General features: G+C 40.8%; 1 protein-coding gene across 1 annotated transcript in view; it reads right to left on the minus strand.

Annotated features, from left to right (window-relative positions):
* The window catches only part of DBX2 (developing brain homeobox 2), a 101,988-nt gene that overhangs the window by 54,744 nt on the left and 29,286 nt on the right, over positions 1–17,958 (minus strand). The window lies entirely within an intron of this gene.

Genomic DNA, 17,958 nt, shown 5'->3' on the forward strand with positions numbered 1-17,958 from the left:
TTAAGTATACTTTGACCATCATGTCTTAATATAAAAGACAAAAAAGCAGAGAGAGCAGGATACGTAATAATTCATGAGGCTCTGGATGTTCAGTGAAGAGAAATATAATGAATACCATCTTAACTAGAGTGAAGTAACTTTGTCTTCTATGATGGTATAAACTATTTCTTCTCAAAGGTATTTACATAAAGCACGGCTATGATTTCAGGATCACAGCTATTACCTTTATGAATATCTTAAGTCACTTACTGATAAGCATTAAAGTTAGTAGTTTTCGTGTTTCTCTTATAAACCAAGTGATATGCTTTACAATAGGAAAGAAGGTATGACTTCTTATATCTTAGAGAATTCAGCTCAGTCATTGCAGTCTGTGATTTGTGTGACATTAATGTTACTGTGTTATATTCATAGGTGACTGATATACAAATTATGAAATATATGATGAATATTAAACATGAGACATGAATTTATGTCTAAGGATGCAACATATAGCACATGAACGTTTTTAGAAATTGTATAATGCTTATAAATAGTGAACACATTCTACGTGCTTATTATTACATCATTATGTTCCTTCATTATGAATTTCATTTACTGTCAAATACTTTAGAAAAAATGCATTATGAAGTGATTTTTATGCCATCCAAACATTTACTGCATTGTTGCTATACACTTTCTAAGGCACTGATGAGAGCTGATTGCTTTCATGCTTCCAAAAGAACATCAAAGCTTTTGTCTGTTATGATATTGCACAAATTGTGCTGTCAGGCTTCATAAGGAAGTATCTTGATGCCAGTTGTGATGTAGACAGATGTCAAAAATGTATACAGAACAACATATGCCTATAATGATGTTTACAGAGCCTATCACAATCAATTGCTTCATTCAAAGTTTATGGAAGTTTGACCTTGTGAATGTTCTGTGAGAAATGATTAATATTTGATTTTTTTCCTGATTAACAACACAATAATTAAATTAAATCCTTTAGATTTATGGTGTTGAAATCTATTCATGTTACTGCACCTTGTGTTACATATTGTCTTACACTAAATACTTAGTTGCACCATCACCAGTTGTAAGATTTTCCTACAGCTTTATTTTGACCTCAACATATATTTTATAATATAGCAGTCAGGACAAAAAAAGCATATCACAATCCCCAAGAGTTGTATAACACACACACACACAGTTGTGTGTGTGTGTGTGTGTGTATGTGTGTGTTTATAGCAATAACAATATTTCTAAACACTTCTTGCATTCATTGTCTGATTGTGACAAATTATAAAATCTGCAAGGAAACTATTGACACAATATATATATATATATATATATATATATATATATATATATATATATATTTATCACAACTGCACCCTTTTCCTCTACCTTTTTATTTCTGCCATAGATTAAGTGATTATATTGTGATAGGTAAGCTTACAGATGATCACAGATAGCAATAAAAGTTTATTTCAGATCATATTAAACGATATGGTTGATTGTGAATGTAATAGCTTCTTAAAGATGAGTATGTTAATACCTTAAAAACACAGCCTGAGCTGGAATGTATAACACTCCAAATATAGGATTACCATTTTGTAAAAGGTTAAAAAGAACAGTCCATTCACTTACTCATTTGAACATTACTGTTGTAGATGTATGGAAAATTAAGTTAAGGGATAAACAAATTACACCTGTGCATATGTATATGTATGTATATATATATATATATATATATATATATGTGTGTGTGTGTGTGTGTGTGTGTGTATCATTTTATCAAAGGTAGCTTTGACTGCTATACACTTGGTAAAAAAAAAAGACTGAAAGTACATTTGATTGCAGATAATTTGACTGAAGAGACATTTTGTTAAAAGTCTTCCATGCAACAAATAGACAACACAAAAAAAAACATTTTTTTTTGCAGGGGGCAAGCCCCCTGCACACCATCACCCTTAATTCTATACTCTAGTACCACAATCACACACTAGTAGAGAAAAGGAGAAACACCATACACAGTGAAACATAAGCATCTACAAATCTGGGGTTATAGCATGACAGTGGGTATTCCCAATCCACTTAACATATTCAAAAGAATGCACCCACAACTCACAATTTTTCAGTATAGTTTTTATAGTTTTATGGCTATTCAGTCAAATGTACTTTAAGTCAATTATCCAACTGTTTTTTTTTTCTTGCAATCAAAGCTACCTTTAATGACATGATACACAACCATATAGATAGATAGATATAGATATAGACATAGATATATAGATACAGATATAGTTATTAATAGATATAGGCAGATAGATAAGATAGATAGATATAGAAATGTCTCTTTAGGCTACATGATTTTCTTTACCACAAAGTTTGTAGTTTTACATCTAAGTTGGACCTATGCCATACAGTTTATATAACTGCAGTTATTTATTTGGTAACTGTGGGCATACACAAATGTAGAAGTCCATTTTAGTCACATTTCAGTAGTGCAACACCTTTTCATACTGTGTCATGCTATAAACTGCTGTTCGTGATAGATCTCACAATTCTCTGATCTTCTAGTATCAGAGCGGAGTATAGAGATGCTGACAATTATAACATGAATAGCAAAAGCATGTGGATGAAGAGGTTCAAAGAGCTGTGTGTTTAACTGCTGGGCTGTCCACTTATCACTTGTATAATCTGCAAACTGTGTATTTCTTATGCTTTTCTTAGCTCTGGGGCTGGGCCCAGCCTTCATTTTTTCCCTGTTAATAGTTTGTTGCGGTTAACACTACATTAGTACATGGTCTCCGTGAGGCACAGGTAGGTGCACGAGTAAGTTACACAGTCATGCCCTGCAAATCTGCCCTGCAAATAACTCACTGGGGCAGCAATAGAACAGTGCGTGAAATGAAAAAAGGAGGTAGTGACAACATGAATGAAATGTGTGCTCAGTTACAGACTGGAGACGGGAAAAAGTAGTAAAAGAAAACTACTGAGTTAATGAGTTACTGCTTTGCATTATGGGGTGGAATATATTATCCGCTACCATTATGAAAAAATACCCTCTTTTTATTCTACAGAAACTCTATAAAATAAACTATATGCACTTCCCTGCCTGTGTAATTACACAAGAAACTGCAACAGCATATGTGCATATGCAAATTAAATTAATGCATGTAAAAAGTGTACTCCCAACTTGAAAGCAAGCAAGGTAACAAGGAAAGAATGACATTTCCTTCTTATTATAGAGGTGGACAAATACAGGTGCAGAAGTAAGGGGCATTATCTGACAAACACAAGATCCTCACTATTAAAAATGAGGCATTTTTGAGATCACCGTGTAATAAATTTCTTGTGCTTTAATTACGTGATTCTAATATCACTTTGTACCGCCTTAATAACAACTTGGGCTTGTAAATGACAAAGGAAAATGCATTAGCCTTTTTTTAAACCATGATATAATTAATGATTATGAATATCTAGGAAATTGTAGTTAAAGCTGTTGCATCCACTGCACCAAAGTATATTTACTTTTATGCAAAAAAGTTTTCAGTAAATGGACAAGACTTTATAAGTATATTCTTTAAGACTATGCCTTATAAGCATATTTGAGGAAGATTTGTGAGTATTAGAAAAATGAGGCATTTCAGTATGTGAAAGTCTTTTTGTAGTAACAAAATCCAGTCAGTTTAACTGTCAGTTGTCATCTGCTATGAAGAGTAGGAATAAACTCAGTGAGGTCCACCTGGTCAAAAATGAAAAAAAAAAAAGTACATGCTATGTCTTTTAATCCCTTTTTTACCTCTTTACTTCACAGTGTGAAACATTAAACACTTCTTTTCAGAATGCACTTCAGTGTTGACAAATTGACAAGTTTCTGCAAGGTTATAAGGGTACTACTGTGTCACATATCTATTTGTTTCAGAAGAAATGATTTAGAATTTCTTGAATCCAAGTTTCAGACACCGACATCTGAGAAAATACATACAGCACTTATCTTTTAGTGTCAGTAGTTACTTTACAACACAACGCAGCATTCTCATGAGGGAGAAAAGCAATTGCAAATCTACAAGATCGACTTTTCTATTTTAAGTTCTGTATATGAGTGTATTGTGCAACATGGTTATGAACTCAACAAACATGATCCTGGATTTAATACCACAAAATGGATTATAATCCATTTTCCATGCTGCAAAGAAAACTAAAAATGCATCCACGACTGTGAGTGGCAATGCACTTAAACTAATTTTCATTGTAATGGCCTCTTATCTGAGCAGACATTTGTTTTTGATGAATACTACATGAAGGAGGAGATCCTTATGGGGTAGGGAGTCATATAAACCCTGCACTAGAATTACAAATAAGTGATAGATTGACAATGATGTTTACAAAACTGTATAGCACGAGATAGTCATGAAAAACATCAGTGGATCTGTAGTGTTTAATCCATGATTTCTCAGCACCCCTGGTCAGAATATGCTTTATTTCAAGAATGGTCATTTACATCCTCAAATGCATAATTATGAAGTGAAACAGTATATTCATGAGTATGTGTTTACACTCTGAAGCATATTCTTTTCTGTGCATTTATCTGCTAATACAGAAAAGAGCCATGACACAAGAAGAATTAGATTCCTCTCCTAAGTTAAGAGTACAGGCAGACTCATTCATACCTCTCAGCTGTACAGAATTTTTGCAGAATGTCCGGACTTTTGCCTTATATTTTTGGTTTGTTCCTCATAAAATTTTTGTTTTGTGAGAATTGAAGTCATTGCATAATGTAACACATTTAAGTTTCATACTTCGTATCCTTCAGAAAAAGCATGATAATGTAAAACCTGTTATTTTAGCATCTTTCTAAGTTTATAAGAACAATGTTTAAAATCTGCCCCGATTTGGGGTATTTGTAGCTCCATTATTTTTCACTTTGTCTAGAATTCCTGTGGTAAGAGTTTGAGAGGTATGCCTGCTATGTTTACCCGACATTATTTAAATTTTATTTCTTTAATGAAGTTGTGCATCTTAGAAAGTACAGTTGTGTACACTTACCATAAATGTAAATGTTCGAATGTATTCACCGTTGCAGTCATCGCCTTTGGGGTTATCGCTGCTGTGGTAGCCCTCGGCCGACCCAAATATCAGAGTCAATTTTTTTTGTGTCGGCTGCAGTTGCCTGTAGTCTGATGTCAGATCGTCAGTGCTATAAAGCAAGGCAGCCAACATCATTACATCAGTTTTTCTTGCCCTAACCCATCAGAAGCACAAGGAAATAAGGAAAAGTGGTCCTGGTGGCAAAAAGCCACTGTGGGAAGCTTATGTCCACCTAGGCGAAGATGCTATATGGTAGATGGAGGGAGGGAAACCAGGACTGCAACAGTGAATACACTTGAACATCTACATTTATGGTAATTGTACACAACTGTGCTATGATCTTCATATTTCACTGTTGCAGTCATCACCTGTGGGAGGATTCTCAAAGCTGAGGAGAGGGGTGGATAATAGGTTAGAGTCCTAGGCATGGGTCAGCAGGCCCTGCAGAACTGCAGAGGCAAACCATGCCCTACACTTAGAAAAAAAAAAGTAGGTGGTAATGCTTTGTAAAGGTATGGACAGAGGTCCAGGTGGCAGCTTCCAAGATGTTCCTGGTGGGGACTCCTCTGAGGAAGGCTGTAGAAGTGGAGGCTGCCCTAGTGGAATGGTTACGGATAGACTTGGGGGGGTTCCCATGTAGTCTGTAGCAGAAATGGATACAGTGTGATATCCATTTGGAAATGGTTTGTTTGGAAATTGGCTTCCCCTCTGCCCCAGGGGCAAAGCTAACAAGTAGTTGGTCTGTTTTTCTGAATGGTTTACTATGGTCCAGATAGTATCTGAGTTGTCTGTGCTCATCTAGCGAGTGTAGAATTTTTTCCCCCTTGTTTTGAGGGTTGGGAAAAGAAGGTGGATAGGGGTATGGCCTGGGTGAGGGTCACATCAGATACCACCTTGGGCATAAAGGAGAGGTTAGTCCTCAGGGAGACCCTGTGTGCATGGAAAATGATGAAGGGCTCAACAAACATGAGAGCCTGAAGTTCTGATACCCTTCTGGCTGAGGTGATAGCTAGTAGGAAGGCAGTCTTCCAGGAGAGGTATTTTAATTCTGCAGAAACAGCAGGTTCGAAAGGAGGTAATGTTAGTTTTTCTAGAACATAATTCTGGGAGGTCTGATATTAGAAGCTCCTCTGAGGAATTGCTTAATCGAAGGATGAGAGAAGAGGGGTGGGTCTGAATCATAATGGCCAGAAATGGCTGAGGCATGAATTTTAATAGAGGAGAAAGAGAGGCCACTATTGAGCAACTTGGCTAGGTAATCCAAGGTAAGAGGGATGAAAGGATGGGAGGTACTGTCCCCTTTGAACTGCTTCCAGTTGCAGAATCTTTTCCATTTCTCTGCATATGATTTTCTGGTGCTGGGTCTTCTGGCCTCTGTAATGATGTCTAGGACCTGTTTGCTTAACAGGGACTCCTTGCTGGCTTTAAGGTATAAACCATGCTGAAAGACTGAGAGTCTGTAAGTTATCTTCCCCTCACTTCTCACTCAAGAGGTGAGAGATCAGAAGCTGCTTGGGGGGCTGTAAGGTCAGGCTGTGCAGTAAGGGGTACCAATGCTGTCTGGGCCAATCTGGAGCAATGAAGATGGCCTTTGGTCTTTCCTCCCTTATTTTGATTGGGTCTACTTCACATTGTCGAAGGCCGACAATATTGAAGCTGTTATTGTCGGCACCAGATTAGCGAAAGCAAAAAACATCGAACGTTTAAACGGAAATCTCCGTAAGGGGAGATTTCCATTTAGTTCAATGTAGTGCGGTCTCGGAGTTGGTATATTTAAGTAGGAGAGGGTGTGGGGGGTGCAGCCCCCCTGCTTGCAAATGTACGTTTTTATTTATTTTTGTTTTTAGACATTTTTTTAATCTTTCGATGTTTTAGAATTCGATGATATGGTGTCGACCATATCAGATTCGATATTCTGAAACTGTGATAAGATAATATAGATGCTTTTGATCAGTACCTTGGAAATAAGGGCCAGGGGAGGGAAGGGTATACAAAGAGGGAGATCCAGGGGAAGGTCAAGACATCCACCTTCCATGCTAGGAGGTGATACTCTGTGGTACAGAACTTTTGCAGCTGGTGGTTCAGTTGTGAGGCAAAGAGATCCACTTCCGGGGTCCCCCACTCCTGAGTGATTTGCAGAAAGATTTCCCTGTGGAGCTGCCATTCATGGGCATCCAGTAAGTTTCTGCTTAGGTGGTCTACCATGGTGTTGTTGACCCCCTGGTAGGTATTGGGCAATCAGGTGTAGACCCATGGAGGTGGCTGTAAGCCAGAGGCTCATGGCTAACCTGCACAGGGGGTAAGATTGGGTCCCCCCTTGTTTGTAGATATACCACATTACTGTGGTGTTGTCTGTTTTTATAAGGAGAACCCCTGGCCTGAGATGGGGTTTGAAGGATGTCAGAGCCTTTTGCACTGCCATCATTTCTTTCTGACTGATGTGTAAGGGAAGGTGCTGGGCATCCCAAAGACCTTGGGTGCACCTGCCTGCTAGGTGAGCGCCCCAAGCAATGTCTGAGGTGTCGGTGGTGATGGTCTGGCTGGAAGGGCGGAGGATGAAGGGAAGACCCTTGTTCCTGGCAAAGGCCTCTGCCCACCAGAGAAACTTGGCCCTTATACATGGGATCAGAGGGAGAGAGGTCTCTAGAGACTGAGAGTGCTGGCACCAAAGGTTCTTTAGATACCACTGAAGTTTTCTCATGTGAAGCCTGGCCAGGGGAATGAGAAGGATGCAAAATGCCATGCATCCCAGGGCTTGCAGGAATTTCCTCGCAGTGAGGTGACTTCTTGAAGCCAGCTGGGTAAAGTAGAGAGGCAGGAAGCTCTGCTTTTCTGGGGATAGGAAGGCCATTTGAGATGCTGTGTCTGGCACAGCTCCCAAGAAAATGATCTTCCTGGTTGGGCTTTGTTTTGATTTCTTCTTCTTGATGGTGAACCCTAGGGAAGTTAGGAGTGATTTGACAAAAAGATTGTCCTGGAGCAGATTTTCTTTGCACTCTGCCTGAATGAGGCAGTCATCCAGGTAAGGGTAAATCTGTATACTTCTCTATCTGCAGAATTCTATGGCTGGGGCCAAGCATTTGGTGAATACTCTGGGAGCAGTAGATAAGCCAAAGGGCAGCACAGAGAACTGAAAGTGTTGTGAGCCTGCTCTGAAGTGCAGGAATTTTCTGCATGATACCCTGATGGGGATGTGGAGGTAGGCATCTTTTAGGTTTAGGGTCACTAGCCAGACATTTTTTGTTAGCATACGCAGCAGCTGCTGCAAAGTCAGCATTTTGAATCCGGGGACCACCAGGGAGGTGTTCAGAATGGATAGACCCAGGATGGGGTGCCAAATGCCCACTTTTCTGGGAACAAGGAATAATCTGGAATAAAAGCCTTTGCCTGTTTGATCTGTGGGGACAGGTTCTGCAGATTTCCTGGGAGTGGCCTGGCTTCTAGGCCTGAGAGAATCTGTTGGTCTGAGAGAAATGGTAGTCAGATGTGAATTAGTCATTTTTTGTCTGGATTCAGTACTGCGAAAGGCCTCCTCAGAAGCCAGTGCCTGCGTCGCAGCTCCAGACCCAGCCAAGGCAGAGACAGCCAATGGCTAGTAAGACAAAGAAGATTTCTGCGGCATACCAGACTCCAAAAGGTCAGAAGCTGCCATTTTCCTTAAATTCCTCTGAAAATTGTGTCACTTTGTCACAAAAAAGATGGTTGCCTGTGAGTCATGCTTATGATGCACTATCTGCAGCATGGTTACTCACGAGGTAGCATAAGATGCATACCTGCATGCTTCTGCGGCTAAACCTCATGGCCACAAGCTGTCAGTGATGATCATTGGTGGTACACAGGTGCATATGCCACACGTGTGCTGCAGCAAAATTTCACAGTTCCACATCTGTATCTTTTGACCTAATCTAGTTATAAAATGCCACCATTTTCTAGACTAACTTGAACACATTTGGAAAGCCATACTGCATGTTAAAAGCAGACTTATTAGAAAAATAGCAGCATTATTTGGACTACAGGCAGTCTAAGAGGGTACACAGTACTCTGAAAGACTGTGATGAGCTGTATTTTCTCTTACCACTCTGAAGATGCGCACCGAACACAAGTTAGCCTACGATATCAGGACAGCCTCTCACTGTACATACCTGTCACTGTTACACTACTTCTATGGCCTATCTAATGTTGGTTGGTGGTGATTATAGCATTTATTTGCCTATATACAGGTTCCCCCCAACATACAACAGTAAGAACTGGCAGTTACCAAGGTGGCCCCAACTATTGACAGCAAGAATGTCAGCCTTACAGTATGCATATATCTCTTGGTACTTACACATGTTCTGTGTATTCTTCATATCAGGCTCTGCAGCTATCATATGGGATAACTCTATAGCCTTCCCTTTGTTTATGGTAGGATCTATGTAGGATACACCTTTGTTTTAGTGGTCATTCTACCAATGTCATTAGTACACAGTCTATTAGCTCTGTGTCACATGTTCACAGATGTCTGCATGTCTGTCTCATAAGGTAGATAGCAGAGGCTGGGCAATTTCATTCCTAATGAAACTGATTTTCTGCTACAAGTATTAGGATACATAGACAGTGTATTTTGGAGATGGGGGAGCAGAGCTACCTTTACATGTCCAGGTGTGGCAGACTGTGGTCCATTGTATAAATGTCAAAAGATACTAATCACACATCACAGGAGCATTGTAAGCATGCTATTGACATATTATACATTGGATGCCACGTAAAGGCATGTTACATAGCAACTTAGAGGTTGGCTATGGGGTGGATAACCTTTGATCAACAGGCTGACAGTGCCAGAAGATTTTTTTTTATGTCCCAGCAGTGTTGCAGCAATTTGGGGATTATCCTTGGAAGAATAGACACTGACATTAAGATGGCCCTCCCCCATCTGTCTTCAGGCGATACACTAGGTAAGTAGCACTCACAACAGATTTCTGTACAGTTGCACTACAGAGAAAGTATAGTCTAACCACAACAACTGTTAGATATATATTGTCTTAGGTACACCAGGTATCTATCCATATCAGCATAACAACCAAGTTAGGATGGGGTTGTAGGATACATCTTGCATGAGCACCCTTGGCATGCTTGCCACAGGGGTATAACTTTGGCAGAGTTATCCATGCTCATTTGGAGTACATTTTATTGTCTTTTCATAGAAATAATGCTGCTGTAGTGACACCAACAGAGACTTAACCATGACAGCAGACTGATGCCAGTACATTTGCTGGGAGGATTATGATTCTGAGGCAGAAATACCAGAGTCACAATCTTTTGTTACAGTGGCACTGTCTTGCACCATCCTGCATGTGCATTTTCCCTAAGTACAGGTCAAAGGTGTTGCCTCATGCAGACAACAGCATGAGACTGAACAGCATGAGTGCTGACCATCCCCAGTCAGGTAGGAGTGGCTCACCCAGCAGTGATTCTCCTTCAGTCACTGCATCAGCATGTGCACACACTGATCTGAGCTGGGTACTCCAATAATTCAGCGGCCTCACAGGGGTGTCCAACACCATTGCATATTACAGGTTACTCCTGATATGTGGACATCAATCAGGAACAGATAGCAGAGCAGATGTGCTACAGTATCATCCAGGTGCAATCGGCTGCAGCCCAGTCAGCCATGGACCTCATTGCTTGTAAAGGGACATCTGTGGCAATGTAGTCTGTGGTTGCACACAAGCTTTCCATGTCCAACTCAGTGGCAGTGTTGCCTGATGTCAGAGGAAGGTAAATACCAAGCGTGGTCATATACATAAACTATTGTTGAATACACTGCCCACTCCTGCCTTTAATCATGTATCATGCTCCACCTACCCTTGTCATGTATGGCCAAGACTCTCACCCTCCATCTAAATGATATCTCATGAATAGACTTCTTCCAGTTTACAATCTCACACTGTTGGGGGTTATACCAGTCCTAGCACAAGCCAGCTCAATGATCACAGTTCATGGTCATATAATGGCAGGCTAAACTCATCAGTGGAGGTGATTGTTTATACCATAGAATACTCAGCACCTTAGGACTCTAGCCTCTGCATCAGACAACAGTGACATAGTAGGCCCCCACCCTATTACAGGAGGCAACTGTCTATGACACAGAATACGCATCAGCTCGAGTTCCTCATCCCAGACTTCTGTGATATGCCCCCACCCAGTGTGTGTGTGTGTGTGTGTGTGTGTGTGTGTGTGTGTAGACAGATATGTGTCACTGTGTCCGTAGTCACCTGTGCACATGGTTATGACTGTGTCCCTCCACACCCTCCCTCCAGTGTGGAAAATGTGCTTATGTCTGATGTATGGCATGGCCTGACTGCACACTGAACAGCACAGTGTGTTATCTCCACTGAAAGCATCAATTTTGTTCTATGTAGCACTACACTGTCACTTTGTGCTCACCAGAACCCAAAAACCAGAACTGCTGTGCTGCTGTGTTCTGCACCTGTCTCTGTCTGGGGATGATTCTGTGATTGCCAGTTTTGGCTCTTCTGACACACTACCATTGAATATGTTTGTTAATGTGCCTTCCCTGCTGGCTGCGTTTGTGTGCAGTCCAGCATTACCAGTATCCTGGAGCTGCCCATCCTGTCTTTTCACCACCGCATTATGTAGCATGCAACATGATAGGAACAACCCGCTTGGTGTGGCAGGGTCATATTATTTATTTTATTTTATTTATTTTTACATTTGTTGACCGGGATAGTCCGACTGGATACATGTCCATTTTCAGTGGAGGCCCGGGGAGAAAAGCTCCACACAAATACTTTGATAAATACAAAATGTTATAACAGACAGTTTGTAGAATACATGAGACACACTGTGTAAGCAAATGTTATATCAGTTAATTTACACTATACATGGTAGGACAATGGATAGAAGACAGAATTATGTAATTCTTCATTAAGACACTTAGCATGCAATATTCAATTGAGTTAGAGTCTTTGAGACACAGAGATGATGCAAATCAGGTTTAGAGCAAGGGCATAGCCAGTGTGATTTAAAATGTTTTCTGAGATATTTTTTGAATAGTGTATGTGAAGGTTGAAGAGTGAGGTCGACTGGGGGTTGATTTCAGATTTTACCAGTGGAATTGGCAAATAAGGCTTCGCCAGCTGAGTTGTTGGATTTTATTGTTTGGATAAATAGTCTATTGGATGAGCGGAGTTTACTGTGGTTACTATATAGGCTGACAATATTTTTGAGTGCTGTTATATTATCAGGGTGGTGGAGAGCTTTATGATCTATTGTGAGCTGGGTAAACTGTAGTAGGGAGGGAAGTTCAAACCACTCTTGGAAATTTAGATTGTGACAATGGTGAGTCCTGTAGGCTGAACCAGTGGCAAATCTAACTATATGGTTATAGCACTGGGATAGTTTGTTAATTTGTACCTGTTGTCCTGAAAAGACAGTTGAAGTCACAGTTTGTGTTAGTCCCCTCTACTGATGTGCTTGGAAACCACATATAATCCTTCACGTCATCATATTGAGGAACTTGAGTATTCTAGAGATGGAGGCGTGTGAAATACCCAATATGTCAAAGTTGCTCTCTGAATGGTCCCTGCAGCTAGTATGGAAACAGTAACAAAAATACATACCTTGGTCTCCACAGGTATGTGAAGGCCACATATTCCTATTGATTCTGTGTGGGCAACACATCAAACAAGACCTGTACAAGATTCTAATTGGCTTTAGTCACTGAAGGTACCATTTACGTTAGCAATGGATGAAACCATGCACCTACTAGCAGGCAGCACCACTGACAAGGCTTCAGTATCCTGCTGCACAATGCCTGGCATTCTCTCTCTAAAAGAATGATGAACTGCGTGGCATGCTTTGCTCTTTTATAGTCAAGTGCACACAATTTCCCCTGAAGATGACTATGGATCAATACTATGCATTTCATTTTGCAGCCATTTACATATATCTACTAGAGTGCAAATTTGGACTATCAGCTGGTACTAGCCTCTGCCTGTCTGTGTTTTGCTGCTTCTGGTGCAAGTGTGAGTTGCATCCTATGCAATTTGTCTTTAAATCCAGGCCAGGATGACACAAAGTAAAGGAAACTGTTAATGTGGCTCATGGAGCATAGGCAATGTATTTGAACATCCCAGCAATAGTCACAGCTATGTTTCTGGTAAGCAAAGGTAACCTGCAGTCCTCAAATGGAAAGTTCCAGAATAATGACATAATTTCTTAAAACTGATTTGTTTAACTTCGGTGTGATTTATTGCCCATGTCGCTTGGTCTCATTTTTCACAATGGTGAAGTTTCATATGAAGCCCATCCCATAACCCCCTAACATATGCTTTATCCTATTTTTCATTTATCTCATAAGAGGACGTCATAGCCAGTTGCTTCGGATGCGATAATGATGTTGCAAAGAGATAATCACAAGGGGCTAAAACAAGAGGAAAAGATTAGAAGAATGCAACATGAAACCTATTTTCATGCAAATGTCTTCAGCAATAAAAACTAAGAAAGAAACACTAAGGAAAGTTAATTAAATCCAAGCTGCACTTTATTACAAAAGATACTTTCAGCTCAGCAAAGCTTCTAAATGTTTCCTTTAAATCTCTAAATGCTTACTCAACGGAGTGCCTTATTCAGGTTTACTAACAGCATCCTCATCAAAGAGGACTATGCATCAGGCAGAGCATTTCATTTTAGCACAGGAATGCCTCATTACATATGACCATGCTATTTATCACACCATGGGGTGCTAATTCATTAATACACAATGGGATTATTCTTGCAAAAACAGCAATAGACACAACAATAGCTACAGCACTAGCCAAGTCCTTTGTATCAGCAGGTTCTATTCCTTGCATCTGACAGCAGACTAGCATGTTGAAAAATGATGTATGGGCATTTTTTTTCTCTTTTCTTATTTGCTTTTTTTATTCTTTTAGATGTTTTTATCATAGTGAGCTCCTGCACCAATCTGAACCAAGGCACACATATCATTTTAGTTTTGTTAGCTGTTTTCATGCATTTTTCTGTTTAGTCAGTAATGGATTAGTTGATATATAAACAGAACTGAACAAATGATGGCATTGAAATGGAGTGTGCAGTATTAGGGGGAGAGAAGAGAAGACTAACTGCAGAATTCAACCTAGAACTTAGCATGTAATTATTCCCATGAATATCTGAGACAGATCTGTGAAGTGTGAAGTCTCATTGTGTACAATGGTAAACACCAGGAAAATAACAAAACAACATTTACTGAAAAGCTGTTAATCTGACAATCCAGTTAAAAATGTAAATAATACAGAACGTACCTGTTTCAACAAAATATTTGGAGTCAGCTATATTTGCTGCATAACCACGAACTACACTGAGAGAGAGTGGAATTCATAATGATATAAATATAGTGTAAATTGCTGCTCTAGTGGCATAGAGGGATAAAGCTCTGTCTGTGGCCCAGGAAACCTGGGTTCAGTTAGCATATCAGGTAACTGACAGAATAGCAGGGAGGGATAGGAATGCCTGTCTGGGGGGGTGGGGGCTGTTGATGATATTCCCTAAGGGGAGGTGTGGCCCAAAGAGGGAAGTTGCCCTTGGATGTGTGTCACCAAGCATGGGGTATGGGTGTGTGGAAAGTGGGTAGGTCATATATAACTCCACCCCTGGACAGTGTACCCCCCCAGGCCATCCTTAGGTTCCTTGCTTGTCCCATCGTAAATTTTGGTATTGAACCAGGGGGTAAATTGAAGTGCTGGTAGAGCCAGCATAAGATGTGGGGCACTGAGAAAAGCTATCGGAATGACACTTAGGTAGCTGAAAAAATAGAGTAAGTCAGCGCAAACTGATGTAGCATAGCAGTAAATGGGGCAACATTTGCACAGAGGATTAAGGATATGAGCTACAAGTAAGCTTTATCCTGTCATTCTAGGTTTGATTCCCTCAGCCTCATTTGCCAGGTTTGTGACTCTGAGGAAGTCACTTAAATAGACAGTGCTTCTGGGTCACCTGTAAAACTGACGTTTATATCTGATTGGTTACCTGCTAAAGAAATCAAACAAATAAATAACATAAAAATCAAATGGGACCCTACTAACAATTGCCAGGTGGTGCGTATACCCATAAAGTGACCTGACAATGTTATAAAGCAGGAACACATAAGGACTAACTAATGTACTCTCTTTGTCACAAGTTATGCCATGTACCTGATCCATTTGCATTTATTTGCAATAATTTGTTGAGGAGAAGCAAAACAATGTACAAAACTAAATAAGCAGTAGTTAAACTTGAGTTCTGCATCCTGAGGAAAACGGAAAGTTCAGGAGCCTAGATTTTTCAAAGGGTGTGAACCAGTATCACTCACAAAGGAAAACTCGATGCTCTTGATCTGTGCCATACTGCACAATATACAGTTGAAATGGACTTTGGCAACAGAGGGGTAGCACATAGCATAGGTGGAGTCTGGTCATGGTGCACAACGAAATGACAACAAGATACAGAATAAACACCAGTACATGTCACTTACTGGACAGAACACATCTATGCTGCCTCACTTCCTCGGTATGTAGTAGACCCCCAACTCAGCATAGCACAGAGCCAGTATCTATACATTTATGGGTCACACTAGCATCCTCTAACATGATCAACATTAATTGTGCAAACACAGCATAACACATAGCTGATATCTATGCAGTTATGTCTGTGTCACACTAGCATTCCCTGATATGACTATGATTAATTGTGCAAACATTACAGTGCTGAACAAACCTCTGCTACTGCTGTGATTGAGGTGAAGTAGAGTGAAGCTTTCCACCATTCACTGCAAGTGCTGTGCACCAAAAAGGAAGTAAGTGCCTTATAACCTGAACACTACCTCCAGAGCACAGATCACATAACTACATATGTCTCTCTCTCTCTCCCTTTTACACACCATGTGGTACATCGGGCAATGAACACCTTTCAGCACCCATTGTTCCTGTAGCAGTTAAGGGGTTTACAGGCTCAGGTTGCTAGCCCAAGGCCCAGCCCTCTTTAGAGGGTGCACCACACACACTCGCACACAGACACACACTCACACCTAGGGCCAATTTAGAGTGTCTAATCCACCTATTGCATGTTTTTGGAATGTGGGATGAAACCGGAGCACCTGGAGGAAACCCACGCAAATGCATGGAGGACATGCAAACTCCAGACAGAAGGTACCCCAGCCAAGAATCCAAACTGAGAACCTCTTGCTGTGAGGTGAAACATTAACCACTACACCACTGTGCCACCCAACTGCATATGTAAATGCACATAATAAATAGCATGCAAACTGACTTGGAGCACATACTAAAGGTGGGACTGCCTCTAACTGCTGTAACTATGGTTAATGATTGTGGAAACTCAAGCAAGTGATTGCATATGGATAGTATCCCACCCACAGAATACATATGCTGTAGTAGGCTGGCAGTACTGATCCTAGGTTGCCGTCGTTACCACTGTCACCAGCACATGACACCCAGGTAGCTACCTGCTAAGCACAGGTCTGTGCAGCCACAGACACCATAATGATCTGCATGTGATGCACAATGGTCTCATATACTACATCTGCAGAGGTAAGCAATTCACACACATCCCATGTCTGCTCCATTAGAGTTTGTATCTGCTCCTGCAAACCATGCATATGTGGACAGGACAGAACATCTGAGTGGCTCTCAAATGCACATCTGGTGTCGGATCCCAGCAGCATGCATCTGTGCCATTTCTGATTATCCTGCATCATGCACTATGCCAGGCATGACTAAGTCAAAGAAATCATGGTGGTGTTGTACCGAGTTAAAGCTGAGTCCAGCACAGGTACTGTATGTGAGGCACATACCATAACAAGAAGTCCACCCCACACATGCACACAGCCAGTTTGGTGTACAACATGGTCTGGTTAGGCATAGGCAGCAGCCTTCCCAGTAGTCACTGAGCCCATATCTCTACATCTTATAACACAGGAGCCAGCAGCACTATGGGGACCTTTTCAGACACTGCAGCAGACACTGCAGATGCTGTGGATGACTCAAACAGTGCAACACTCCTACTCATTGTATGGAGCCCTACTGCTGATGATAATGATGACATGGTCAGTGTGTGCATGTGCTCGCATGCACGCGTGCACACACACACAAATACACACATTAATATGATCCCTGCTACACATCAGACTGTGTGTGTGTGTGTGTGTGTGTGTGTGTGTGTGTGTGTGTGTGTGTGTGTGTGTGTGTGTGTGTACGTCTGCATGTGCATGTACGTGTGTGCACGTGAGCTCACATGCAAATCTGGTGAAAGAGTAACACTATAAAAATCTTTGTTATTAACTTGCTCAAGTATCAGGCTTATATCTAGTTCAACTTGCTCTTCTCTCCCAGACCTGCTGCATCACTCTTGGTTATCAATTTATAAATCCCTAACTACAGCTTTAAGGGATTCCCAGTTACTGGTTCTGTATCCATTGCATGATGGTGTCTGTATGAGTTATATCTGATCTGTCCCAGAAATGCACATCAAAATATTTGTTTAGAATACATAGCCCATTTATCAATAATCAATATAGCTGCTATGCAATACCAAACAGAAACATCCAGGCTCAGTTGGCTCGCACTGCTAGCCTTATTGGAAATCTCTACTGGTACAGGCAGAATGTTTGAAGGGTCTGTTTCTAAAACAGACTAGGGTACAGGTATCCAGAAACTTACTGAGACAAGTGTACACTGAGTACCATGCCTACCTGTGATGGTGTTATGTGTGAAATGAATGCTGCACAACCATCTAGCTGACGCCCAGATTTGTGACAGAATACATCTCCATCCAAAGTGCCAATTCTTAATCAGTGAACTAGTATTACTGGATTCTGCAAGATGCAGAAGG

Source organism: Protopterus annectens, chromosome 2.part1 (assembly GCF_019279795.1).
Source record: "Protopterus annectens isolate FY-2018-M chromosome 2.part1, PAN1.0, whole genome shotgun sequence".
Lineage (NCBI taxonomy): Eukaryota > Metazoa > Chordata > Ceratodontiformes > Protopteridae > Protopterus > Protopterus annectens.